Source organism: Anas platyrhynchos, chromosome 1, assembly GCF_047663525.1.
Source record: "Anas platyrhynchos isolate ZD024472 breed Pekin duck chromosome 1, IASCAAS_PekinDuck_T2T, whole genome shotgun sequence".
Taxonomy (NCBI): Eukaryota; Metazoa; Chordata; class Aves; order Anseriformes; family Anatidae; genus Anas; species Anas platyrhynchos.
In genome coordinates this window covers 186,702,762-186,729,922 of record NC_092587.1, presented here as the reverse complement: position 1 = coordinate 186,729,922, position 27,161 = coordinate 186,702,762, and the positions used below count along the sequence as shown (strand labels likewise).

General features: G+C 41.6%; 3 long non-coding RNA genes across 3 annotated transcripts; 1 reads left to right on the top strand and 2 right to left on the bottom strand.

The window, feature by feature from the left end:
- Nucleotides 1-408: 408 nt before the first annotated feature.
- LOC140001335 (uncharacterized) lies at nucleotides 409-10,457 on the bottom strand. The gene is made up of 3 exons (XR_011806482.1): nucleotides 10,245-10,457; nucleotides 9,444-9,543; nucleotides 409-5,229 (listed from the first exon to the last, which is right to left on the bottom strand). It is a non-coding gene; the product is annotated as an uncharacterized lncRNA (long non-coding RNA).
- Nucleotides 7,888-9,996, top strand: LOC119715994 (uncharacterized). Its single transcript, XR_005263599.2, has 3 exons — nucleotides 7,888-8,097; nucleotides 9,323-9,572; nucleotides 9,728-9,996. It is a non-coding gene; the product is annotated as an uncharacterized lncRNA (long non-coding RNA).
- Nucleotides 10,458-18,187: 7,730 nt separating the features above from the next.
- LOC110353268 (uncharacterized) lies at nucleotides 18,188-25,411 on the bottom strand. Its single transcript, XR_011806745.1, has 3 exons — nucleotides 25,273-25,411; nucleotides 24,632-24,699; nucleotides 18,188-19,472 (listed from the first exon to the last, which is right to left on the bottom strand). It is a non-coding gene; the product is annotated as an uncharacterized lncRNA (long non-coding RNA).
- Between the last annotated feature and the right edge of the window lie 1,750 nt (nucleotides 25,412-27,161).

The following is a 27,161-nucleotide window of genomic DNA, read 5'->3' as shown; positions in this document are numbered from 1 at the left end:
GCTGGCTCGCTCCCCACATTGTAACTTCTGTACCACATGCACAAAGTCACATGTTTCTCCCTCTTCTCTCTCTTCTAACTCTTCTTTTCCATCTTCTTCCTCTTTCTCTTTTTCTCCTTCTCCTTCTCCTCCTTCTCCTGCTTCCTGCTTCTTTTTTATTACCACATTTTTCTACACATTTGTCTTCAGAGAAGAAACAATATCTTACCTTTCCCTGCATCCCCAAGGCAGTCTGTGAGGCTGGTGCCTGGAGCAGCTACACCACCACACATAGAGTTAAAAAATTAAAATAATAATAATAATAATAATAATAATAATAATAATAATAATAATAATAATAATAATAAAAAGAAATAATAAAAGACAGGGCCTACCCTCAAGGATGTTTCATTCTAGCTGTGGTCCATTTCTAAAATTACAATATTCAGCAGAATACAACTTTTTGAAAGACTTACATGGAAAAAAGGCAAAAAGAAAAAAGAAAAAGAAAAAGTAAAATCATGTTTGTTTCATATGTTTCCTTTTCATACAGCTAGCAGCACTCATTCTATAGCATTCACTATTTAAGTGCATGCCAAGTCTCAACAAAAATAACCCATTTATTCTTAACTTCCAACAGACCTGTTCCCTCATTCCTAAGTACAAGGCCCCAGCTTGCAAACTACTCTGTGTGGATGGAGAGATTTGTGCAAAGGAACTTGCAGGTTCACAGCTCATACTGAATAACTTCTGCCATGAGGAGAACCAAATGATAAAACAGATGGACCCTAAAATATTTTTTTCATTATTATTGGTATTATTGGTGAATTAATAAACTCATGGGAGTGCCGTATTACAAATAAACAGTAATGCATGCCCTGAACAATTTACACTTAAACCTTTGCCTTTACAGCAACTTTCATTCTAGGAACTCGATCCTTTAAGCACTCACAAATTTCCTCTTGCAATCAAAAATACATAAATGAGGAAATTGAGCCACAGAGAACTGAAACCTTTTCCACAAATCTTACACAAGAGCTCTGCAGGACTGCCTTCAGGAAACTTGGGTGCTAGGCACGTAGGTGCTGCTCAGAAAGAAATGTCCAGCATGTCTTAACTCCTCTAAGGTGTTAGCAACTCTGCATTGCATCCTGCTGAGACCCCAGGCACTGGGGAAGCAAAAACTGCTTTTTGAACCCTGGTGAGGCTGGGGACTCATGCAATATTAAAGTACAGCAAAGCTTCTCTGCCAGAATCAAAGGAGAGATCCTGAAGATCCTGCACAACTCAACAGCCCTGGACAGCTCTGTTGTCCAGAAACCTTCTGTAAGTAATATAAAAAGCCATGCTTCTTTGTGAACAATCTTTAGTATGTTCAGATTTTGCAAGTTTAAAATACATCTCTGGGCAGTTTTAGCTACAGAGTTTTCCTGTAAGTGGATCTTCTTTTCCCCTTCTATATGACATCCTTTATCCTCCTTTCCCAGTTTTTAATCAGAACCATATCCCCCTCCTTCTCTCATCCCTGACTGTTCACTTGAGGTTTGTATGAAATGTCTGAAAACCTTGTTCTTTAGGCCCCTACAGATGATCAGTGTTGACACAGAAATAATAAACTAGCACTGTATCTTATATTTGAGAGAGAAAATAAATAGGAAGAGACATCCCTACTGTGAACTTCTATGAGGATCTGTTCTAGTGCACATTCTCCCATATGTATCTGCTTTCTACTGACTGGGGTCACCAGTAGGTACCTGCAGAATGTATGCATCCTGCTGATACGGGCAACAGTCTGCACAGAGTTGAGACACTGATAGCCTGGCTATCAATAACTATTTTATTTTCTTTATCAGAGACTAATATCAATAGAATATTAGTTACCACGGCATTGCACCAGATCTACCATCTACCTACCAAATTGATACGTAGCAGAATCTACTGTCTCCTTCACCCTCCAAACAGCTGGTACACGTCTAGAGGTTAAGCTCCACTGCAGCCTAACATAACCATCTAGAACATCCTAAGGGAAAAGCTCTCCTGACTTTATTTAGAAACTGGAAGGTATGTGCTGGGCTACAAAGTCCAGCCTACTCATCCTCATTGTGGAACTGGATTTAACTCCTGCAGTGTATTGTGCAGCAATCAGGGATGTGCCAGCCTCAACTAAAGAGCAACTTACGTGATTCATATTTGTTGCAAGCTGGCAGGGGTCTGTTAGAAACACTCAAACTGAATGGATTGGAGAGTTTGGAAGTTTTCCAAGCCTGTCAGACTGCTTTGAGACTGTCTTCTGGGACATCAGCAATGTAGATTCATGCTTTAAGTTAAGGCATGGAAATCTGGCTTTGAGCTTCTGGAGTTGCAAATGCTATAAAAACAGCTTGGAGAAGCCGTTTACAAAATCTGATCTTCTCATCTAGACAATGAGTAAGAACCAAGAGTTCTGGATTGGGAGAAGATTCAGCAGCCTCCCAAGCAGTTTCTCACACAAAGATATTTACAGAAACAGAGCAGAACAGAAAGGTGCTTTCATCCCTACATCCAATGGACAATGAAGACTGACAATGCTCTAGCAACCCAGGTAGTATGTTCTTTTCCAAATTCTCAGAAGGCTAGAAGAAGGATTAGAAATAGATTAAAAAAATATATATATGTTTCTGTATGTGTAAAGGTCCAGAGGAAAAGTAGAAATGTCTTGATCTATTCCTGAAATTTTTATGAAGTCAGAATAATAATCTATGCATAATATTTATTTCTTATTATCTCAATGTAAAAGTCACATACTATATTTCTCAGGGGTAGTTCAGAGATTTAGAGACTGTCTAATGTTTTCCAAAACACTGAGCATCATTCACACAATATAAATCTCTAAGAAATCAATCTGACATCTTCCAAAATTGTTTTGAAGCTGCTCCATCAGTCGTCCTATCATAACATACAGAGTATTGAGCACCATATACAGAAGTTCTACCTGTGCTGTAACTCCTGGTCTGTGAAGAATATGGGGGAGAGAAGGAAGCCTTCTGATTTGTTTGAGCTGTGCTCAGTAAATTCACTCTTACTGAGTCCTAGAATCTTTGGACAATGTGCGTACTCTTGCAGTTTTTTTCTGTTTCTTCATGTCTGTTCCTGAAAGAAAAACTACTCCATACAATTGACTCAATGTCACAGGGCAAGCCAAGCATTGTTAAAGTGCCAGAGCTGAAAGATTTTTATTTGATTTGTGAGGGGAGCACAGAGGCCTTGCTGACTCTCCCACTGGCATTTCCACAGCTAAACAAAACCAGGAGCATGGGATTCTGTGAAAGGCACTTAGTTTTCAGCTACTGACTGCCTCTTCCAACCCAACCTCTGTGCATTGGAGACCCCTTATATTCTGTCTGGGCCAGAAACTTGAATTCTCTGAATATGGGGCTGGAATTTGCAACTCCCTCAGCTGAAGTCATGTTAAAACTGCCTCTCTCAAAAATGGTCTTACTCTACTGTTGGCATCTCCTCACTTTTTCACTTCAACAAACATGCAAGACACAGATCTTTGGTCCAGGAGCCGTGCTCCAAAAAACCTACTATGAAAGCTCTCTGAGCAAGTTCCACAAGTTTAGGTTATAAATAACATAGGTTGCTGTGATCTTAAGTAAAAAAAGAGAACACCAATAAACTTTCCCTTAAAGAAAGCACATCGTGTCTTTGCAAGCTGCTCCTGAACAGCACAGCACAGAGCTATAGCCTCCTGCAGCCTTGTGAGAACATGAAGGTGAAGGTCACGATTACCTGAAGGCCTGGGTAAGAAACTCGCAGGGATCATGCAATGCTGATATAGACTCCTTCAATTCCTGCAGGACACAGGCTTAAAAGGTAGCTCCTGAGACACCGAGTCAAATTCTCAGTTGTCAGAGGAAACGAGGACACCAAGAGACTTTTTCATAAGTATATGACGTTCAGTCTAAGAATTTGTCTATTGTTTTGCCCTTGTTACTCTTAGACAAATGCTCCTCTAAAGCCAGACTGTTCTAGCAGTTAAAAATCATCTTCTAATTTCCTGCAGTTAATAGTCTCTTGCTGTTTTTTTCAACATTATCCCTTAACACAAATAGCTTTCCCTCCCCCCCTTCCAGGTTTATAGAAAGCAATCATATCTTTCTGTAATTCAGAAGAAAGCTGCTTCTCTCCCCTCCTCCTCCAGCAGCAAGTGCACATTAGAGACACAAGAAAGGCAAGGCCATATCAAGCATGCCATATTCTTTCCCCTCATAACCATAGCTCCATCACAAACTGGTGGCAAATGTACTAGGCAGAAGAATACTGTACCCACAGAGCTACCGAATTCCCTGAAGCAATGACAGCAGTGCTAAACTCAGCTGAAATATCACCCACGGAGCAGATGTTTGCTACCAGACTAACAAAACCCAAAGTGACAATGGATAACAAGTAAATAAAAGGATAGCAAGGACAGTACTCAAGCCAGTCCCCTGGCTCTGTTAAATTTGTTCCTATGGACAGCTTCTGGGATCTCATGGAAGCTCAGGCCTTAAAACAAATCAATTTGTTATTCTTTATCAATAAGACCATGTTTTTACAAGAATTGAAGAGGGTATATTAATGGCATCACATCTAATTCTGCTTTCACTGCATTTCTGTAAATGCAGAGCGATGCCACTTTGGGGCATTTACTGCTTACTTGGGATTGCAGCCAAAGACCTCCTTGAATGGAAAAGACAAGGCTCTACCAAGGAGCTGATATACGGATACCCAGCTGATATACAGATGTGTGTCAGCCATCATCTACACAAGAGTAACAGAAGTGTGCCACTCTTAAGAGAAAGCTGTCTACATTTGACTGTCAGCTGTTTTGCTTGAAAAAATGTGATCAATAATATTAATGATTAGGCTTGTTATTTTGCCTAATATAGGAAACTACTACAGCCCACATGAGCAGGTGAATATTTTGCGCCTGACTAGTGAAGAAAATTATGAAAAATAATTATTAAATATATTTTGGAAGTTCCTGAATAAAAATGATGTTTATACTCTGTGTGTCTGTGTGGTACATTTTCTTCTAGTACTTATGCTTCTAAGAGAATTTAGTGCTTCTCCAAGAGAAAGATTGACAGCTATGGAAACATCTCTCTCCTCTTCATTCGCAGACCAGGTACATCAAGAACATCTCTCTTGTTCTGAGCACTCCAAGGTGACTCTCCACTTTGAAGTTCGTCTTTTCTGTCAGTGATGCCAGCGGTTGTTCAGTTCTGCCTGTGGAAACCATGAGGCACTTTGAAGTTTTCTTTTCCTGACATTATTAGCAATACTTTTAATCTATGCATTATAAAAGTATGCTTTTTTGAAGCCTTCTCATGGTTTTCTGTGAGAATATTCAGTGTGGGTGTTTATTTTATCTCTGTGTTTCAAAGTAATGGCCCATTTTTCTTGTAAAGCATGGTCAGAAAGATAGATATATCCTGATATGTCATCTTGAGTCTTGTTGGAATGGATATACCAATTTAAATCCCTTTTATAGAATAACAACTAATAACAATTAGCAATCTAACACTTTAGAGAATAACAATTAATAAAGGAATAAAAGAAACAAAATAGAACTTTTTATCATATGTTATTATTCCTTTCCTTTCCTTTCCTTTCCTTTCCTTTCCTTTCCTTTCCTTTCCTTTCCTTTCCTTTCCTTTCCTTTCCTTTCCTTTCCTTTCCTGTCCTGTCCTGTCCTTTTCCTTTCCTTTCCTTTTCCTTTTTCTGTAGGGTAGTCAAATACTGGAACTCATTGCCCAGAGAAGCTGAGGAGTCTCCATCCTGAATTATGATTCAGAAAATAATCTTGAATGACTAATGCTGGTCTTAAAATATACTGTACTTGACACTGTAATGACACATTTACTGACACTTGAAAGGTCTGGACCATTTCTTTTTTGGCCTATCTACCCAAATAGTAAAGAATCATGGCCCTGCTTCACTGGGAAATCTTGCATATGTAAATTAGATGTGTGGTATGGAAGACTATAGATAGGTAGGCTTCAGGCTATGTATAGTCTATATGTAGACTATAGACAGATGGTCTCTTTGTATCTTTAAAGAAAATACTGAACCTCTGAAGGCTCAGGGAGGTGTGTGTCTGATAAATGTGTGATCACATTACCGTATGCTCCATTTCAAAAGCTGTGATTGTTATTGCTAGATCGCATTTTCTTTGTATTACGACTTACATACAAAATTAGCTCAGGGATATTACAGGGTGTTGATCTATCTGTGGAGGGGAAAAATGGGATGCCCAGTAATGCCAAGACATGAATAAAAACGGAAGGAGTAGTTCAGTGTATAGGGACCCAAATTTAATGGCATATCAGGGTCACTCAAATTCTCTAGATAAGATCAGAGCAGGAAATGAATGCAAGGCTTATGCCTGCACAAAGAGGCCATTCTTTGCAGAGAGACAAGTATTGCACAAAGTGAGTGGGCAAAGTTTGCCTCCCACATTTCTTTCATTACTCATACCTAACACCTGCTAGTTAACCAACATCCATTTTTCATGCTGGCCCGCTCCAGTTGCATTGAACATTAATGTCAGTAAGACAATCTCTCACTTCATGTTGCCTTGTACAGGTAAAAATGGTGGTGCTGCCAGAGCAGTGCAACCTGGATTCAGAGTTACTCAGCGAGTTTTAAAGCAGGACGTGCCTGATTCTCAACCCCCAATGGGGGACGGTGTTGCAAAAACATTAGGGGAAAAGGAAACTGCACTCAGCAGCAATGTGTGACTGTGTAGGGCTCAAAAGAACTGTGCGCTGTAAGAAAACAAATCTTCAAACAGGCAGAGTGGCAATTTTCCATTTGGGGATGCAAGTAGGACACCAGACTTCATTAGCATTACCCTTCCTTGTGGAATAGTTATTGTAAATGAAAAATCCCAATTCTGTGTCTTGCCTGGAAAACATCATATATAGCAGCTGAGCATGTCTTCATGCTGAAATGACCCTTGACAGCCCAGTGGCTCAGAGGGACTGTAGTTAATTACCACCACCAGTATCTATGCAGAAGAATATCCTTGGAAATCACCTGCATGGATATTAAGCCAGCTTGCAAGAGCTTGACAAATTGCAGCGTGATCACACGTGGCTTTGGTCTTGGACCTTACCACTCTAAATTATCACCATACAGATGCCTTCCAGGGGGCTGCAGTGATTTTCACTCTCTGAAACCATAAATCCATCAATTTAGTGGGTTGGAAAATGGATCGATACCTTTTAATATATGGTGTGACATCATGTACTATATAGTAGAAAGGAAGTTGATGATGAGACAGAGAAAATGGCCTGATACACAACCACATCTCTGGCTGCTTTATAAGGAGAAAAAAAAAAAAAAAAAAAAAAAAAAAAAAGAAAGAAAGAAAAAGAAGGATACCCTTCTAACTTCAGTGTGGCCAGACAAGATGTGGTTAGACACATTTATTCTGTAGGATCTAACCATACTGACAAGACTCTGATGAATGAGAATTGCCCTAAGCACAATATTATCTTTTTTTTTTTTTCATTGTCAGTGACTCTCCACATAAGCTGTCTTTCATGCCCTAATTCTTTGTGTTGGTCTGTATGCATTCTGGGCTGTGGTGCTCTGACATGCTAATGAATTTTGCTGTGATGGTAATAACTCAAAGCTACAGGACACCTGGTGATATCATCATTACCACCCTGTGTATGATTATTTTGTCACCCTGCCAAATTTTAGTCCAGCATTTTCAGCTGAGAAAAAATAACATGTCCAACAGGGAGGACAGGTAAGGGGTATTTGGCAGTGTCCCTGCATTAGGCTGACCTACATTGTGAGAGCTAACATACAAGAGCTGTGTGTTGGGAGTACGAGTGTAGTGAGGGCATTCACTTGTAGGGAAGGGACTTTCCTTTGACAGTTTTTTATCATTTTTCAAGTGAACTTTGTGCTGGGAGGAAGGGAGTGAAAAAAGCTGAGTTTGCTGTGTGAGTTGTACAGACACATTTAACACAAGGATTCCCAGGTAGCAGCACCACTGTCCCTGGCCTGATGGCAAGCTGGAATAGGTCAGCTTTTGTGTCAGCCTACGCCATTCCTTCAGAAACTGCCCCTGGCTCCTGAGTGAGTATTTATTGTTCCCCTCGGCAGTGAGACTGAACTCATTCGTGAATTTCATCTCACATGGGTCCGGGTCATTAATATCAATGATTTTCTAGAGAGACTGAACTTTCAAAATGGTGTATAATCATTAACAACAAACCTTGTAGCAGCCCACTGAGATGTTATCAGCATGGTTTTCTAAGAGGAAGGAGATGCCAGAGTCTGTGCCCAGTGACTTCGGCAGTCACAGCTCCCAGACTGTATTCTTAATGTAGTAACTTTTGGTTAACTGAGACTGGACCAATAAAACACATTTAGGGGAAAAAATATATATCTTGCTTTTACATGGTGGTCATAAGCCTCAAAGAGCTTTCTAATGGAGGTAAGCACTCTTAAGTCCATTATAAGAGTGGGGAAAAAGAAGCACTGGAAAGCAAAGTGATTTTCCCACCCACATTCAGTCATTCGTTGACCACCTGAGATGCATCTAGGTCCCCTGGGTCCAGTCCAGCACACTTTCCCAGGTCCCACATTGACTCCTGCTAGCAGTTCATACCCCCTTGGATCTGCTTTGCAGAATTGTTTATGCTGAGAGGGACCTTCTGAGAATACCTAGAGTAAATCCCTCTTCAGCAGAGCCACCTAGAGCAGGTTTCCCAAGACTGTGTCCATCTGGGTTTTGATTGTCTCTATCCACAATCTTTCTAGGCAATTTGTGCCAGTGCTCAGCCACCTTCACAGTGAAAGAGGGTTTTCTTTTGTTTTTATTTGTGTCCATCACCTTTTGTCCTGATAGTGGGCACTATTGAGAAGAATCTGGCTCCCTTATCTTCATTCTCTCCCATCAGGTATTTAGACACATTAATAAAATCCTCCTGAGCCTTCTTTTCTTCAGGCTGATGAATCCCAGCTCTCTCAGCCTCCTTTCATATGAAAGATGCTTCATGTGGAAGACACTTGCCTCAGCATTACAAGACTGACACAATGAGGTGCCTCCAAAGATCCACAGCCCTGCAGAATTTTGTGGTATTCAATGTCATAAAGAAAGTAGTCATTAGTTTTACATTTTGAGTTTAATCTATGTTTGCCATTCAGTTTATGGTGTAAGGAGCATGAAGGATTCTCACTGTATTTTCTGCAGAGCTAAGAGCCAGTCCAGGGTTTCTCAGCTGCCAAAGTGATATTTTTCTGCCCCAGGTACTAGAGCAAAATGACTCTGTGATACTCCTTTTCTCTTATCTTTCAGTTTTCCAAATGAACAAGATCCCATCACTTCTCACTACCCGAGATAGAGTCACCTGTCACCCCCATGCAGCCCAGGCCCACTCCATTTCACACCAGCTCCTGTGAGAAGCCTCGTCCCTTACCTCACCAGTGTGTGGTCCCTGCTTCACCTCAATCACTGTCACACAAGTGAGGAAGAGCAAATGGAGAAACCCAAGCTCAGGCCAGATCTTGTTCTTGTCTCTGATGGCATAAAAGGAGAGGCCAGAATGGTGAGCCAGCAGTAGAGGGTTGGAGGGATGGAGAGGTGGAGCTTGCTGCTCTGGTTGTCTTGGGGGACATGGAAGATGGGGACATTGTTCATATTACTCTTAGCATGGCCAATCCTGATGCCCCCATTTCAAATCTCTTCTTCTTTTCCTCACAGTAGGCAGGGGGACGTGGAAGCCAGACACCAGGCTCAGTTCCTCAGCCAGCATCTCGTACCAGCAGCTCCCTCTGAACTTTCCCAATGCCAGCAGTGGGATGGCAGCTGACACCAGCCACCAGACAGCCCAGGTGGTAGCCAGTGCTATGCTGGCCTTTACTGGGACAAATACTGAAACCTTCTCTCTCTGTATCACTCTCCATCCTTATCTGCAAAGTTGTGTTGTGTACTATTAGTAAACTAGATATATCAGGCAGATACTATCTGTAAAAATTGTGTCCCATAGTTAACTGAAAGCTCTTGAATAAAATTCATGAAGAAAAAAATAAATAAATCTGTCCCAATTTATACCCATTTTCTACCTTTCACAAGCATTTTCTTCTGATTTCATTTACAGTTTGTATTATCACAGCATTTTCGATGATTTTAAATATAAAGTTTCATACCATCTGAAGCAAATATTTAGCAAGGACCATTACAAATGCAAGTGAAGACACAACACCATGAAAACACCCACCTTTCTTAATACTGCAGCCTTGAAAAGCCCCTTGCTTTGCCTGGTGCCAACAGCCAGTAGTGCCCTCTCTATGCTGGACTGAAGAGTGCCAAATCAGAGCGCAAACGTAATGCTCTGCTGACCAGTTTCCTATGGCATTTCCTATTGGCATTTAGAAGCAATTTCTTCTGGGTCCCAGTGGATGCACAGCTGTGAGGGTCACACTGCTGACAGTGTCACTTCCATTTTCATTTTTCTATTATGACTTCGAATCTTAGAGGAAGTGACACATGACTTAGGAGGAGTAGAAGTTTTGCAAGCTCAAGACAACTTCCAGATGTTATTTTTCCTGGGGCCCTACTGCAGTATTGCTCATAGGTTGTAAAATGCCCCTGCCTAAAGCATCCACATAATGAGATCCAGTGGATGAAGGCAGCCTAAGGGGCCACAGTCAGCATCATGTCTTGTCCCATCACCACAGCTGGAAGGTGTTGGAAACAGAGATATGGCAAGGTATTTTCTTAAATATATCTTTTAGATGTCTCTAGATGATGTTTTTTTGTTTGTTTTTCTAACGTGAAGGTTGAAATCATGTGAGGGCTACAGATAAAAAGAAGGAAACCATTACAACATTACAATCCAAAATTTAAAACCACAAAAACCAAGCAATGTTCTGAAAAGCTGGAGAAAAATCATTTCATTTTAAGCCATTACAGCAGGAGCTGCCACAGCAGTCTCGCTAATAAATTAGCAGTCAGGTCACCTCCATATCTGGGTTACAACTGGGTCAAATAAAAACTGACATCTCATTAGCCTTTGCTATTCATCCAAGGCTTTGACTGTAATACCAGGTCTTCCTGTCTTGAAATCATTTTTCAGTCCCAGGCAGAGGCCGTTGAGATTTTTGATATTAGTGAAAACACCATGTTTTTAAAAATACATAATCTTATTAATGTATGGTACTGCTTTAATAATAACAGTAACAGCTAATAGTAGCAACAATAACAAAATGCATTTACATCACTGGAACATAAGTCCATTGGTTAAGTTTAAGATCCATCCAGCTCACTGAAATTAGTGTTATGTGTAAGGACAGGACAGGCAGTGTAACTTTCAAATTTCATCAGTCCAGAGAAGTTCCTCATCAAGAAGTTGCAATAGTAATTATTTCTGTGTAATAGTTCTCAGTGGTTTTATTTTCTACACACTCATGGAGTGAGTTCATCATCCCGCATCCAAAACACTCTGTGGCGTAAGTTCTGTCATTTGGCTGTGTGAATTAAAAGTTCTTCCTTTCAGTTGTTTGGAATTGAACCATTTTGAGTATTGAAAGTTCATTTTGTAGCTATAAAGTCATAGATATAAGAAAGGGTGAATACTGCTACCTGCTTAATATCTTCACATGATGCAAATCAAGGTATCACCCTCCCTCCCCAAACTGTCTCTTTTCTGGTTTGAAGACACTAAGATTATTTATTTGTTCCTAAAACAGATGCCGTTCCTTTGATCTTTTCTGCTTCCCTTCTTTGCCTTTTCCATATCCTTCTTGTGACAGAACATACCTGAATAATATACAATATTCGAGGTGTAGGTGCACTATGGCAATATGATTCTTTTTGTGTTATCTTTCTTTCCTAAGAATCCCTAATTTTAAATAGTTTCTCTGCTTTTCTGTAAAAGAAGAAATGTCTGTTTTGGGAGTCTCCAAGAACTCTGCTGTGGTGAACACTGACACAAATAATGCATTACAATAATACCATCTTGATGGATGGTGGGATGATGCACTGTCTGAACTAATGATTAGAAGAGCTGCATTTCCCATTTTAATGAGACGCAATGATGTACGCAGATTTGACAGCTCATTCCTGATAGGGTGCCTGCCCCTTGTTGAAAGACTTCCTTGCCTAAATTTCAGAAGAGAGAGCCATCATTTATGTGGGTGTTTTCTTGCTCTGCAGGCAGCCAATTATTGCCTATCACATCTCATGCAGCTGCTATTTTGCACACACAAGCACAGGCAGATGTCACATCCTATTTTCACTATTCCAACCAACCAGTCAAGACAAACATGGAAAGTCCAATCCTTCAAGCCTTGAAGACTGAGTCTGCATTACCATCAATCATAATATTCTTCCCTGTGCTATGGAGAAGCCTAGCCATTATTAGTAACGTAAGCATGTAGCTAACATGCTACTGAGCAACAAGGCAAGGATTGCATTTTCAAATTCCTATCACTTTAAAGTTTTAGCTGTATGTGGAAAAATTGGTTTTATTTCCAACCGATGAATGTAGAAGTGAATGGAGATTAATATCTTAAAGCCAAAAAAGTACTAATTCCAATTTCTGATCTTGGCTTGTAATGACTGTATCTTGGCTTGTAATGACTGTATTGTAATCTATAATCAAATACCAGACACAGGCAATTCTTTAAAGCCTTGATTACACTCCATCAGCTGCTTTCCAGCTTTGACTGTGGGTGGTGAAATTCTTCTTGTGTGGAATGCCAATAAATAAAATTACTTCAATAGAATCTCTCACTGCTAAAATTTGTCTTAAAAAATTGTTGAAATAAAGAATTGGAAGGCCACAAAAATGATCAGAGGGCTGGAGAACCTCTCTTATGAAGACAGACTGAGGGAGTTGGAGTTGTTCAGCCTGGAAAAGAGAAGGTTCTGGGGAGACCTTATAGCGGCCTTCCAGTACCTAAAGGGGGGCCTACAGGAAAGCTGGGGCAGGACTCCTTGCCAGAGAATGGAGATTTGATTTAATGTGGCTCATGGACAATCCCTGCCTCACTACACCCATGGCTGCATGAAGGTTTGCATGGCTTTCCATGTGCAGAAGTAACAGGGAAACAGAAGTAACCAGGGAAATGAAAAGGGAAATCTTTGGCTTGTATTGTGTCCCACATGGCCAGACCAGAGAACTCGCTGACTCAGTGACTCGCTGTCTTGCTGATACAGGGTCCCAGCACACAAAGGGAAGCCGGACAGACCATATAGACTGAATGCACACACATTGAAAAGCTGATTTGTCCATGAACTTGATCTTTTGATTGTTCCACAGGAACATCGATATGAATAAGAGTGGTTTAAGCTGTTGTAATACACCCCAGCTTGTACTGAATAAAGGTCTCTCTCTGGAGGGCTCCAGGATTCATTTAATATATGGAAACATCTGCCGTGCCTCAGACAGAGCAGCTACATCATCTTCTGCTTTGAACCACAATGGAAGTATAACCACCGATAGTGAAGAAAACCATTTTATGATTGGATGCAAAAGAAAACTCCATCAACGTATTTCATTACTGTCATGAGTGACTGAGTGGTTTTCCCAGACAAAATTCAAAATGTTTCTATCAAAGAGTTTACGGACATTGTTAGAAGTAATGTTCACATACTCTGACTTGATCAGGAAATGAAAATTGGTACATGGATGGATTTTTAGTCATTATCAAGATAGCATCAGATCAGTGTAGAAAGATTTTGTTTCTTTTTTTTTTTTTTCACCAATGTGTATTTCTTCTATGTAGGGATTTTACTAAGTAGCACCAATGATTCCCATGGCAAAATTAGATTGAAAAGGAGAGAGATTAGTTTATTGTCTGGTCCTTTTGGCTGAGTGGAATAAAGCAGTCATTAGTTCGTTTGTTATTACTGATAACAATCGAGTATTACATAAAAGCTCTCTCTACTGAGAAAATCTGATTTGAAGTTTGTTCTTAAATAGAGCAAAACAGGGAAGATCATTCAACCCTTGTTGTAGTCACTTGCAGAGCTAACGTAGCATCATCCTTTATCTGAGGAAGATGTGTGACTGAATGATACTTGTAGTGCTGTCTACTCTGCTTTTATAAACTCACCTTTCCCTGACTCTAAGGGAGAATATGCACTCATTATATTTAAATGGTTTTATTTTATGATAGTTGGTATTAGAGGATTACAACACATAGGCTTTATATACCAGAATATGGAGTGAAAGTCTCCACATCTCTGACCTTACTCATCTTTTTGATTACAACCCTTTTCTTAATTAAACAGTGCTCTTTCTGAGCACCTCTAAAAAGCAGCTGGAAATACAGTTGGTTCTCAGGTACTTAGGGTAGCACCAGCTTTTGAACTGCCTTTTTTTGTCTCTTGCATGGTCAGTAGGCTACACAACCCATGCTGGCAGTGTTCAGAGCTTGTGTCATCATGGTCAGTTGCCTTGTTAAAGCAAGTAGTAGGCTCTGTAAAATTAGTAGAATCATATTGTCCTAACTCTGGTGTAACTCTATGATGAATCGGGTTACAGATATGTATTATGTAGGATGAATAACTGCACAGCAATGGCTTATAACCATCCCCTGAAACAGCCAGGTGCAGTGAGAAGGTGCAGCTCTGATCAATAATAGTCCTGAGACTGGGAAGGGCAGAAGAATCACAGGTGTTTTTCTCCCTTTACGACAACTGACAGACACCTCAGGAGTTATCATTTTGAACAGATTACTTAGATCCTACATGGATTACTAGAGGTATACAGGTTAAGACTATATTAGCTGTGGTTATTGTCACAGTTAATCACATGGGATTTGATCTTCAACTGGTGCCAGTCTGACCAGATCCATTGAAGAAATTAAGGAACACTCTATGGTAGCAGCTGAGGAGCAGAACTGTGTTTTGCTGCATAAATAACTTGTGGGAATTATTACCTGTATATCACAAACTATTTCGATGCCACAGACATGATCAAAGCTGGAAGAAAAGAGTATTTTTACAAAATAAAGACACAAATATGCTTTATATTACATTTGTAAAGGTATTGAATACCTTTACATCCACTGAAAAACAGAAATGACCCAGACTCCTGAACCTGCTAACTAAAGACAAACGCATTCTGTCAGACAAAATCCTGTGCCTTGGCCCAGGGAGAAGAGACTGTCCAAAGGTCATCAGGCTCAAGGGAGGGGCACACTGCAAGAGCATACTGCAACCACACACTGCAAAAGCAGAACCCTCGAGAAGCTCTGGCTAGAAAAAAGCACCTTGCTCTTCAGCAGTGGTTACAGAAAGAGACACCCTGAGGCAAGTCATCCCCAGCGAAGTGAAGAGGTACATGGCTGAGGGGATAAACAATGTCACCTATAGGCATCGCTCCGATTTTAAATCTCAGACACTGACTGTCAAAACCAGCATCTGGTTTGCATCACACTGGAGTGTTTCCAGGATTGTCCCCTTAAAGTGATGGAAAAGAGTGGATAGAATTGCCTCCAATCTCCCTGAAGTGAGACTGAAATGTAATGACATTTGTGAGGACCCAACAAAGTAAGGCAACTGGTCAGGTCAGAACTCGAAGAAGGGCAGGACTTGTCATGCCACAGCTCAGAAAACATATTGGTAGTCATGTCAGATGTTAAACCTCGAGAATATGGTTTAGTAAACATATTGAGTTATTATTGCAGAAGGTGGAAACAAACTCAGTGACAATGCCTTGTCTCTTGGCTTTTCTTTCTGAGATAACTTCTTAAATCAAACAGACTTTGTCTCCTGGCATCACTGTGTCCTTTGATAGATGACAGCCTGCTAAGCCATAGGGGAATCTGACAGACTCACAGCCAAAGACCTTCAAGGTGGTGTGAAACTGTTGAACATTCATTCAGCTGATGAATATTCCAACTGCAGAATCTCTCTGCTTTTCCTGAGCTTTAAAATGGGGTCTTTACTGGAAGAAATGCTTGCAGTAAGAATAGATTTTTTTTTTTATTTAAAAGAAATGGTCCTTGAAATTCAGTAGATGTTCACTATGTTGCATAATGATATACACGGGCATTTGCAGAAATAAAATGTTATCTTTTCTTATGGATGAGATAGAACACTTGTTTCTTGAGAATAAAAGTGCAACGTAATTTTTCTGTGTGCTTACATGTAATGAGATATTGAGCTCTTGATACATGCTTTCCGTTGAGATGAAAGGCAGTCATGCATTCATGTTTACTGGAAGGATGTCTGTCATACTCGATGCCACTGTTGAAAGTGACACCTTTTGAAAAATCTGCCTCTTTCTGGAACAAGTATATGTTTTGAAAGAAAAGACTTGGGGACATAAAAGGTCCTAATTGTGCTTTACTGCTGCCATCTTCTGACATCAAGGTTAAATTGCAGTTTTTGAAAGAATGAAATTAGCCCAGACTATTTTTTTTCTTAATGTTTTTTTTTTTTCCAGTAAATGCCATTACATCAGTAACAAAACAGAGTAGGCTTTCACATATGTGCCTCTGACTCCTGCAGAATATTTTGTGATGGGAACTGTGACTGTATGAAGTACAGTTAAACACTCTACCAGATGGGATAAATGGTACCTGAATTTCATTCTGAACATTGTTGGTTACATGCACTACATAGGAGCGTGAAGGTACAAAGACAGGGCGGGTCTAATATTCTCATTCTTTAATTCTTTTTATTAATCATGATGATCTAAGTTGACCTGGTCAAAGGGTTGGGCTAGGAACACATTTCTAAAAGAAGCGGTGTGATTCCAGTCACTGGTCATTAATGACATCCAAAAGCTTTTTTTCTCCATCAGGAGCACAACTGCACAGTAAAACCAGCTCAATAAACAACAACAACAAAAATAAAATAAAATAAAATAAAATAAAATAAAATAAAATAAAATAAAATAAAATAAAATAAAATAAAATAATAAAATAAAATAAAATAAAATAAAATAAAATAAAATAAAATAAAATAAAATAAAATAAAATAAAATAAAATAAAATAAAATAATAATAAAAGAGGAGCAAAACAGAAGCATCCCCTCCACAGGGAGGGGGAAGGTCTATGGATTGACTACACATGGCTACTAGAGAGTTTCCTAGTGACCGTGTATGGCTCAGATGCCAAGGTAAGGGATGATACAAAAACTTGAGATAGGTACAGTTGGTGTGAACATCATATGAACAGGCATTACATGGACATGCCCTTCGCAATTACACAATGCAGTGACAATAGATGGAGACCCTTACAGTATCAATTTCCTGTGTCCTACTTGGATATTTGGATTCCCGGTAGTTTGTCTATAAGAAAACTGTCAGATGATGAATTCAGCAAAAAATCTGGGCCACAGGCTATGGCATGTGCTATAAACTGCCAGATTTGGGTTGTGACCAACTCTCACCCCAGAATACTCATGTTCCCCTCCTCCAGCGATGCTCAACTTGCAGCCACTTCATATACATATACACTTGCCTTGCAGTGAGCTCAATTAATGCAAGGTTTGATGCAGGCTGTGCTAACACATTTCCTTTGAATTAATTTGTGCCAGAGCCGTGGAAGAAAGAGTAGCATGGGATTAATCTATGCTTCTCAGCAAAGCTAAGCCCAAGGCACATTCAAGCATTGCTGTGACCAAAAACCTGTAGAGCAGCTGAACTAATGATGTTTGCCTTTAAAGGTGGATGGAAATAAGTGGTGATGGTTTGTTTTTCACTTTTAAAAGAATGTATTCCAGTTATTAAAAAATAAAAATAATAAAGTTATTGCATTCTCAGCAATGAGACAAGGAAGCATGTGCTGTCGCGTGGCATCAGCTATGAGCTGTAACTGGTTTCCAGCAAGTGGTCCAGACTGGAGCCTCCCAGGGAAGGTAGTTAAAGTGAGATGCTTCATCTGGGCACCTGATGCTAGTGCTTGCTAGAACTAGCTAGCACTAGTTTTGTATCGCTTGTCACACCCATCAGCCGGTTATTTTAGGTCTGTTCTGACACTTCTGTGCCAGTGCATTTTTATGTCTCTCTTTTATTTCCTTTTTTTTTTTTTACCATGTGTTCTTTCCTCCTCACCTCTTCTGCCTTTCTTCTCTGACGTACCAAATGCTTGCTCTTCTTTGTGTTAAGATTCACTGTCTGAATAAAAAGAAAAGGAAATTTTGTAGATAAGAAATCCATGCAGATTTGATTATCCCACACCCTCCATATATCATCTTGCAAACTGCATGGAAGAAATAACCCCTTATGGACTGCTACAGCCCTTGGCAGACCCCAATCCTGCTTGGAAATAGTGGGTTTAGAGTTTCAAATATTGTTAATTTTAGGTTTAAGAACTGGGCTGAGATTTTACAGGACGAGGGCTTAGTTTTACTGGAAATTCCTCTTAACTCCTTTGTTTAGCAGAAATCAGTTTCTACTTTCTTTTTTTTCCACACCAGTAAAATCTCTTGGAAAGTAATAATCCCACGTGATTTACTGGTACTTTGGAGTGCTGCCAGCTTTGTTTTAATCCCAGCTGCTGTTTTATCCTCAGGGTATTTCAGTTTCTAGTGAAGTGCACTGCACAGTCTCCAGAATCACATGCAAGCGCAGATTTTAATATCTGTAGTCAGTCCCTTTGTTTTGTTCCTTGCAGCAGAGCTCTGCTGGTCCTCTAACTTGACCAATTTGATAACATTTAAACTACATTCGGACAGATGCATCCCCTGGGTAAAACTTCTTCCCTGATTAGTCTGGATGGGAAGCATCTGTTTTCCCTCTGGTAAGAGGAGTTCCTAAAATCAAAGCACAAAGACAAGCACTGGCCATGTTGCACGTCGCGTGCTGAAGACCAGCAAGCGAGTGGTTTAGCAGTGGAGCTTGAATGTGGGCAGGCTGACCCAAAGACATTAGCAGAAGAAAATGAGAAAAACAAGCAAACAGGGTATCATACCTCCAAATGGAGTGAGCTCAAGCTGTAGCAATACTTTTATCCTTAGTGATGGGGAATATGTCACCACTGTGGTGAAGGTCACAATCCTAAATGTATAAATGCCTAAAACCAGCAGTATTGTGAGCTGACAGATAATGTCACTGTATCCGCAGCAGCCTGGTTCTCCCCTTCTGGCTCCTCTCCTTCCCATGTTCTGGCCCTGCTCAGTCTCAGGATCTGCTCCCTCCCATTCTAAGTGCCAAAATGTGCCCAGCTTCTCTGAACTGCAGCGGGGATGGGGAGGAGACGTGGTCTGGTGCTCCTTTGAGGAAAGGTTGGAGAAGAGCAGAGGTGACTCGTGTCCTGGAGCCACAGGGAAGGGGTGTCCTGTCCTCCAAGAGGGGATGGAGGGGAAGAAAAGAGGATCCTGATGCCGCGTGCTGCCCCATGCTAGGGTTGCCACCACCATAGGGTGATATTGTCCAGAGACAGGTCTTCTGCCAAGGGAGGTGGATGAGGGGAACAAGATGATCTTCAATCCTTGGTGACGGGTTTCATCTTGGAGGGAACCAGTTGGATTAATCTGGAGGTGAACCTGGAAGTAAAAGGATATATAAGCTGTGTGAACTGGGGACTGTCACAGGGCTGTGCAGATGTACCCTGAACTGACACAGGGCACAGAAGAGAGCACTGGACTACAAATTCATCTAACCTTCTGGTTCCAACCCATCCTTTCGAGATCACCTGTCCTTGTCACCTCAGGAAACAGGACAGTCTTCTCTCTTGCAGTGACTCTGTGACCCACAAAACAGGATCTTTCCACCTCCAGCTCTCCTGCTCTCACATGTGAACTCTCTCCCAGGCCAGAAAGGTCAGTGACTCCAAATCTGGGCTGATTTGGGGTCTGATAATGCCAGGGTGCTGCAAGCTGGTCTGTGGCATCATCAGGAGGGAGAAAGCTGGCCATGCACCAGCAGATGTGTTGCTTTAGAGGTAAGTAGTCCATTAGAGGACTGAGGTCTTGATGTTCCAGTGACATCCTAAGGACAGGGACATGACATGGCCTCACGTGTATGGCTCAAGCGTCAGGAGGGAAGTTCTGGAGGGGCCAAAGCCCTATTTCCCTGCCACCAAGAAAAACTCAAATTTTATGGGAAAACAAAACAAAACAAACAAACAAACAAACAAAGTCCTGCACACTGCAGTCTAGATTACAGATCAAATCCCTTGCTGGGACTTGTACCTAGGAAACTATGAGCTGTGTTGCAGTGGGGATTCTCCAGGGCAGGTGGTTCCAAGGGCTGATAGCTCCCATGAGGATGGGGCATTGGAAGAACCCCCACTGTGAAGTTTCACCTATTTTTCATTTTCCTTAATTGCCAGGTATGTTTTTCTGCTGTAACTTAGTTCATACAGATCCACACCCGTGTTTCCAGGTTTCCTCAGAGGCCATCTTCATTTGCAAGCTATTATTTCCTCATGTTTGTTTCCTGCCCTGGTTCTTTTAGCCCCCTCTCACATCCATCTCCCTGCAATGCTGAAGCAGTCAGTGAGAAGAGACAAGGTTAGCACAGACCTCAACACTGCACAAAGTTGGGAACCAACCAGCAGTGCCTGCCCTAGCAGGAGAGAGAGTTGCAAGGGAATTTTCAGCACAGAACCATCATTTCAATAAAAGAGAACAATGTCAGTGTGACTCCCAGGCAAAGATTTCAAAGATCTTTGAGTGAGGCAGCATCACGCACACTTGTGGAGAGAGAAAGCCTGGGGGCAAGGAGGCGAGCTGTTCGCATGCATCTGGTACCCAGCTCTCAGTCTGTGAGCCCTCCTCTCCTCCTCAAAACACAAGACTGTGTGACTCTAGGATATGCCTGCTGGCTCAAGTACAGGGAGACAGGAGACAAACACTTCTTGAGGGGAGAAAAAAAAAAAAAGAAAAAAGCATTTTTGTCCTTGCTGCAAGTGTTTTAAAGGAGCAGCAACTGCCATGAAAAAGGTAACGAGAAGGAAAAATAGTTTTGTTCAATTTATAAGTGAGCACATCCTTCCTCTTCATCTGGATTGTTTTTTACAGAATATCTCAGTGGGCTGCATATTAGCAGGGACAGCTTTAAGCTCATCCAACAGATGTAATTGTACCAGGCATCTCGGTGCATCTTTCCCTAAGATCCAACACTCTGGATGCTCTGGTTTCCTACCTGTTGTTGGCCTTGTGTCCTCCTACAGCCACCCCCACCAGAATGAAAAAAGTCAATTAAAAATAGAAATAGAAATAGAAATAGAAATAGAAATAAAAATAAAAATAAAAATAAAAATAAAAATAAAAATAAAAATAAAAATAAAAATAAAAATAAAAATAAAAATAAAAATAAAAATAAAAATAAAAATAAACCAGCACCAGGCTCTGAAGAACACAGGGAGAAGTAGGCCAGAGCCAGATGTTGCTGTGATGGGGATGGGGTAGGTCGGCTTCCATAGCCCACCTGGACGAGATACCACAGACCTTTGCAGACTGTAAGTAAATCTAGATTATATAGGGGAAATATGCAATAAACCATGGCCATGGGAGAATCTGAGTGGGGAGTCATGCCTGTGAGACAGAGCTCTGCTGGAGACCACCAGTACTGCCATGGCCAGGCGACAGGGATGGACCCAGGAGAGTTGCTTCAGGGTATAAGAGCTCAATTCCTTCTGGACCACCTGCAGCGCCTACACTGGACACTCTCAAGAGAATCCTGATGCCAGACATGGTCATCTCCCATCCCAAACCACTGTCATTCAGCTTATGGTCTTACAGTTTGTCTTCTGTGCACACCCAAGACTTCTGCAGGCTGAGCTTGTTTAACCCTTGCTGAAGTCCTCAGGGTGTAGAAACCAGGTGGACCAGCACCCATGGGTCAAATCCACAACATGCTCAGGAGCAAAGGGGCACTGTGCATGATTTAGGACACCCTTAGGGACCGTGGTACTGCTTCAGATCCCAAGATGTGATGAGCAACCATAACCCCATTTACAGATACCCATTGCCTCACAGAAACAGGCATCATGACTGAGAAGCTGTACGTCAAACAGACGCATTATGTGACTCATGCACAGAATCACATTAATTTAATCAGATGCTAAGAAAAAGAAAGCCAGAAATCATGCAAGATCCACTTTCTTGTAATTCATAGAGACGCTCTGAGCCCACACTCCCTGGCACTTAGGGCTGCACACAATTCCCAGGTCAGGGCACAGATGGATTATGTAGATGGGGACAAATCAAATGCTGTGTAGCTACAGGAAAATGCAAGCAGAATTTACCCTGGAGCTGCTGGAATTAATAGACCAATGACAACCATCACAGAAAATGCACCAAACAAGGTTTCAAACTGAGAAAATACAAAATGTACAGGGAAAATAGCATACAGCTGGAGGCTTTTAATCTGTCCGCTGCAAAACAGCCCCAGAGTTGGGAATTATTGTGATTTCTTAAAATCAGCTGCCCTTTTATTACTTGGACACTGAGTATTTGACGACTTGTGGAAGCCCCTGACCAGGCATATATGTTTTTGTATGTATTTACATTTAACAAGAATGAATCAGTAGAGCATGAATATCTTCTGAAATGCTCTTCGAGACTGTTGCCCTGTATCAGGAATTAGGGCAGAAGTGGTAGCAGTGTTTATACGTAAGGGAATGGGGATCGCATCCTGAGAGGAATGAATGTTTGCATATAATCTTTGACAGATGGAGATATTAATGCTTTTATCTTATGGATAAAGAAGACATATTAGATGTATTACACAATAGTAAAAGCTCTGTGATGAGGATAAGCCTCTGGTCTTTTGGGTGGAAATCTCTTTTCTCTAGTTCAAGCGGAAAGCCTCTGGTGAAGGGCTGATGCGCAGGGGGGAGCTGATCACAAATCTGGCAACACTCAGTCCTGAGGAGGGACTCAGGGTGAATTACAGGAGGAACAGCAGAGAGAACACATCACAGGATATCAACATTTTAGTAAGAGTCATTCAGACTCAAAAAAAAACAGAACCAAAACCTGTGTGGTTAGAGACAAGAACTGGGAAGAGTAATAAAACATCAGTATCCCAAAATTATGGATAGATATGGAACAAAATCCTGAAACACATCGACACAAACACCTGCTGTTAAATTGATTGCTGTTCTGACCTGTGATCCTCCTTCCTCCTTCCCCACTATTCCCAACCTCCCATCTGAATGCAGTTTGCCTTGAGTTTAAATGACAAACTCTGCAGGAAATGGAATATGTATATGTATATGTGGGGAGCTTATAGCCAGTCTGTTTACTATTGTACTCAATGGCAATTTATTTGCCCATCCTGACCTCCTCTCCTGGAGTTATTGATCCTGCCAGGATGACTGACAAGAAGTGGGTCTGGAGCCCTATTATAGCATGGGAGAATTATGGCAATTTTGCAGCATTTGTAGCAAAAGGGAAGCCTTTTCCCAGGGCTTTTTAAAGCTTCAGTTCTATGTCTGGTGACGTTTTCCTGCTTTTGCAGCAGTCCCAGTTGAGATAAATGAAGGAAAAACAGTCTCTGAACTGAGCTTTATCAACCTGGCTTTATTTGTGTGCTTTAAAGAGACGGCAAATCAGGTCAGGATTAGTAGCAGTTGCTGGGATTTCAAAAACTGCTCTGTTAGCTGTGACCTACCAAGGAAAACAAATGAAATTGGCTTGTGCTCTTGTTTGTGTTTATACTTCTGTATGAAAACAATGCATTAGAGGATTGGGACTGCTTTTTCTTATAGCTCTAAAAGAAGAAATATGTATGTCTAAAATGTCAAGTTTGCCTTTCTCTATTTTTGCTGAACAACTTACAGGAGGTCTCAGGGTATTCCCAGCTCTTAGCTAAGGTGGAAGAATTATCCAAGCGTTTACCAAGAATATATATTCTTCTACATATTTTTAGGAATTTCAATGAAGCAGAAAAGAAATCCCTGAAGGACATTAATAGTTTTAATGAAAAATCATTACTCCTCTCAGCAATGTAGTTTTCGTATATATCTGTACTATTACAGTTATCCAGCAAATCTATCAGGACAAGCCCTGGAGTTATTATAAAAAGAAATCAAGATAATATTATTGTATAAAGAGGGAAAAACTTTTCAGGCCTGCACCATGCAGCATAAACAAGGAAAGAAAGCAATGATAATTCTCTTTTCCCCTTGGCAGGACACCCTTAGATGGAGCTCTAGACATTTACCAGAGAGGAGATATGGGGGGAAATGGGTCAGTGCCTGAGAATAGAAGAAAAAGGAAAAGAAGATAACCCCCATTAATGCCTGTGTGTAGGTCTTTGTTCTCTTCCCTCATACGTGGGGCTGACACAGACGGTCTTGTGGCTGGTTGCAGCTATCGATGAACAGAGATGTGGCCCCATTGCTGGAGCGCTGAGGTAGCTCTGAGTGAAATTCAACAGGATGTTGATCTTGCTGACAAATGGCAAGGAGGGCTGAATATTAAATGAAACGTTCATTAAAAAAATCTCCCAAAGCAAACAATAAGTGCTCTATACATCCAAGCTGAACGTGATCAGAGTGTGACAGCTGAAAGGACCACTGAACAAAAGACATGCTGTAAAATGCTGTGTAGCAATTGACTAACAAAAGCTCACATGCAGGAGGCACAAAAGAAGAGAATTTAGAGGAAATCATAGATTTCAGTGTAAAATTTCTATTCATGCAGCTTAACTCTGAGAATTATGTCCCAAAACATCAAGTTAATGCACTCACCCTGAAAGATCCTTCTTCCGTGGCTTCCCTCCACATCCTGTGCCAGCAGACAGAGGGCCAAATCCTGCCTGTGGGTAAAGGGCTGAGTTACATCACTGAAGTACTTGTATACTTGGTGGTGCTCCTTTATAATGGAAATCAACAGCTAATTGCAAGGCTGCTGTTACTTCTCCACTGTTTTTCTGTTTTTCAGGCAGGTCTGCAGCCCCTGGACCAGATGCAGCAGGCTGTCCCCAGCAGGCTCATGCCAGCTCTTTCCTGCCCCAAAGACAAGCACCCCAGACCTGATGTGCAAAGAGAAACCACAGAAAAGTGCAGCATTGTTCAGGAGACTACAGAGATAACAGGAAAACAAAACAAAAAACACATATGGTCTGGAGAATAGCTGGATGACAATGAGTTAAATTGAGAGAAGAATCTGGCCCAGCATGTACACTGGGCAAAACCTGTGTTCCTGCAAGTCAGGGAGGGGAGTAGTCTGGGGTACTCTGTTGCTTTGCATTACTTCTGATTTTGTAACCTTATTGATTTAAGTGGACTCTTCTTGGAAGCACTTAGCACTTCTGCTGACTTACGGGCAGAGGAGAGGTAAAATAGTTGTATTTCCCCCACCCCAGACGTCTCCCCTTCCCACACTCCACCTCCGGCGAGACAGGGAAGAGCACAACAGCCAGGCAGGGTGGTGGCAAATCATCCCTCTGCTCCTGGCCACAGATCCCACTCCTCACCAGGGACGTCTGAGAGCATCATGAGTCATTGCAGGTTGTTCCTCAACAGCTGCTGGAAGATAATGGCAGAGTCATTCATTCATTAATAATAATAATAATAATAATAATAATAATAATAATAATAATAATAATAATAATAATAATAATAATAGAGAGAAGATTCAGCTTGGAAGACTCAGTCTCTTCCCAGGTGTGTGCTCAATACTGGGAAAAAGCTGTATTTCCTCTTCCTAAACCCAAAAGACACTGCACAGTACTGCCACCTTTTAAACTTTTTATTTTTTAAAACTACCAGAGTTGAAATTTAAGTCAAGAAGCAGGCAAAAGAGTTTCAAAATGAATGTGTTTTAACTCCATTGGTGTTTTCTTCCAAATTCAGAAATTCTTTTTCCCCATTGTGAAATCTTATTTACTCCCCTACATGCCTCTTTCTGCAGCTTTTGTTCAACAAGCCATTGAACTTTTCCTATCGCCACCCTCATGACATTTCTACCCCTACACACATCCTGTGGAGCCGTGTGGAGAATGGGGCACACTGGGGTGCAGGATGAGTGCGCAGCAGGGGAAGGCAGCAGCATCTCATCAGAGCATGCATCAGGGAGCTGACTTTGTGAGGCTGGGAGGCGGCAGCTTGCAGGCAGAGGTTGGTCTGTCCACACCTGCCATCCGTCTGTCCTGCCGTGCCAGATGCCAAGGTCGGCTCCTGGCATTGGGCTCCTGGGCTCACCCAGCTCCAGGAAAGAAGGAAGCACTGCCAAAACCATTCTCACTTCTCCTCCTGTGGGGCTGTTCATTAGTAGACACGTGGGTGTAGGACTGGAGTACAAAACTAGAGTTGTGTAGGGGCGATCTGGTGATATGGTGTGAAATTCAATGGGGACATGCATTTTGGGGAGGTAATACATGTACCCGTAACCTTTCTAACTGAGGGTGTGTAGATTTGGCCTTGTCTACACAATGATGATCATTTCAGGGTCTCCTGCATGCTTTGGGGGGTTTTCTGTGGTGTTGAGGAGAACTGAAATCTCTAGAAGTAACGGTAATGTCTCAGGAGTGTTGTTGAGCTCCAAATGGGACTTGTATTGCAGGTGATGTATCAATAAATGGGAAAGAAAGAATCAGACCAGGTCCTGCTGCCTCTGATGACCTGCTCGGACAGACAGTGCTTCAGGTGCTACCTGGTAAAACCAGCCATAAAATGCTTGACTCCAGCTCCTTGCCATCAACCATAGCTGCAAAGGGAAAGCAGGTTTATAGAGAGGCCCAACAACAATGTATGTGGCTGAAGGGGGTTGAAAATCATCTCCTCACCTGGCTGAGCAACGCCTTCTCCTATGGTCCTAGTGACACCTAAGATTGGTGATGGTGGCAGTCATCCAAAAAGGGCTGTTCCTGGAGAAGCATGGCAACATTGCACATCATGTACAGTTGGCTTTGATGCAACAGACAAGAGCTGTCAGAGAAAACTTCCCAAACAGTATGCTGGGTCCTCTCTTTCAGAGCTCCCAGTGCAGATCTCTAGTGCAGAGCTCCCAGACACTAGGGGATGGCTCACATCTCCCACACGGCTGCATCTAATTTGACCCCAAACCTAATCTGGGGCCCAGGCTTCCCCTCACCATTTACGTGTGTCCACACACACATTTAACCCCAAGCACCTGCAGGGGACAGGAGTGGAGAGAGTCATGGTCGGAGGCACCGGGCGGCATGGGACGGCCGGCTGCTCCCTCACGGGTGAGCTGGCCTGTGACGGCGGCACGGGCTGACAGCAAAGCACAGCGTGGAGATTAATTGCTTCTAAT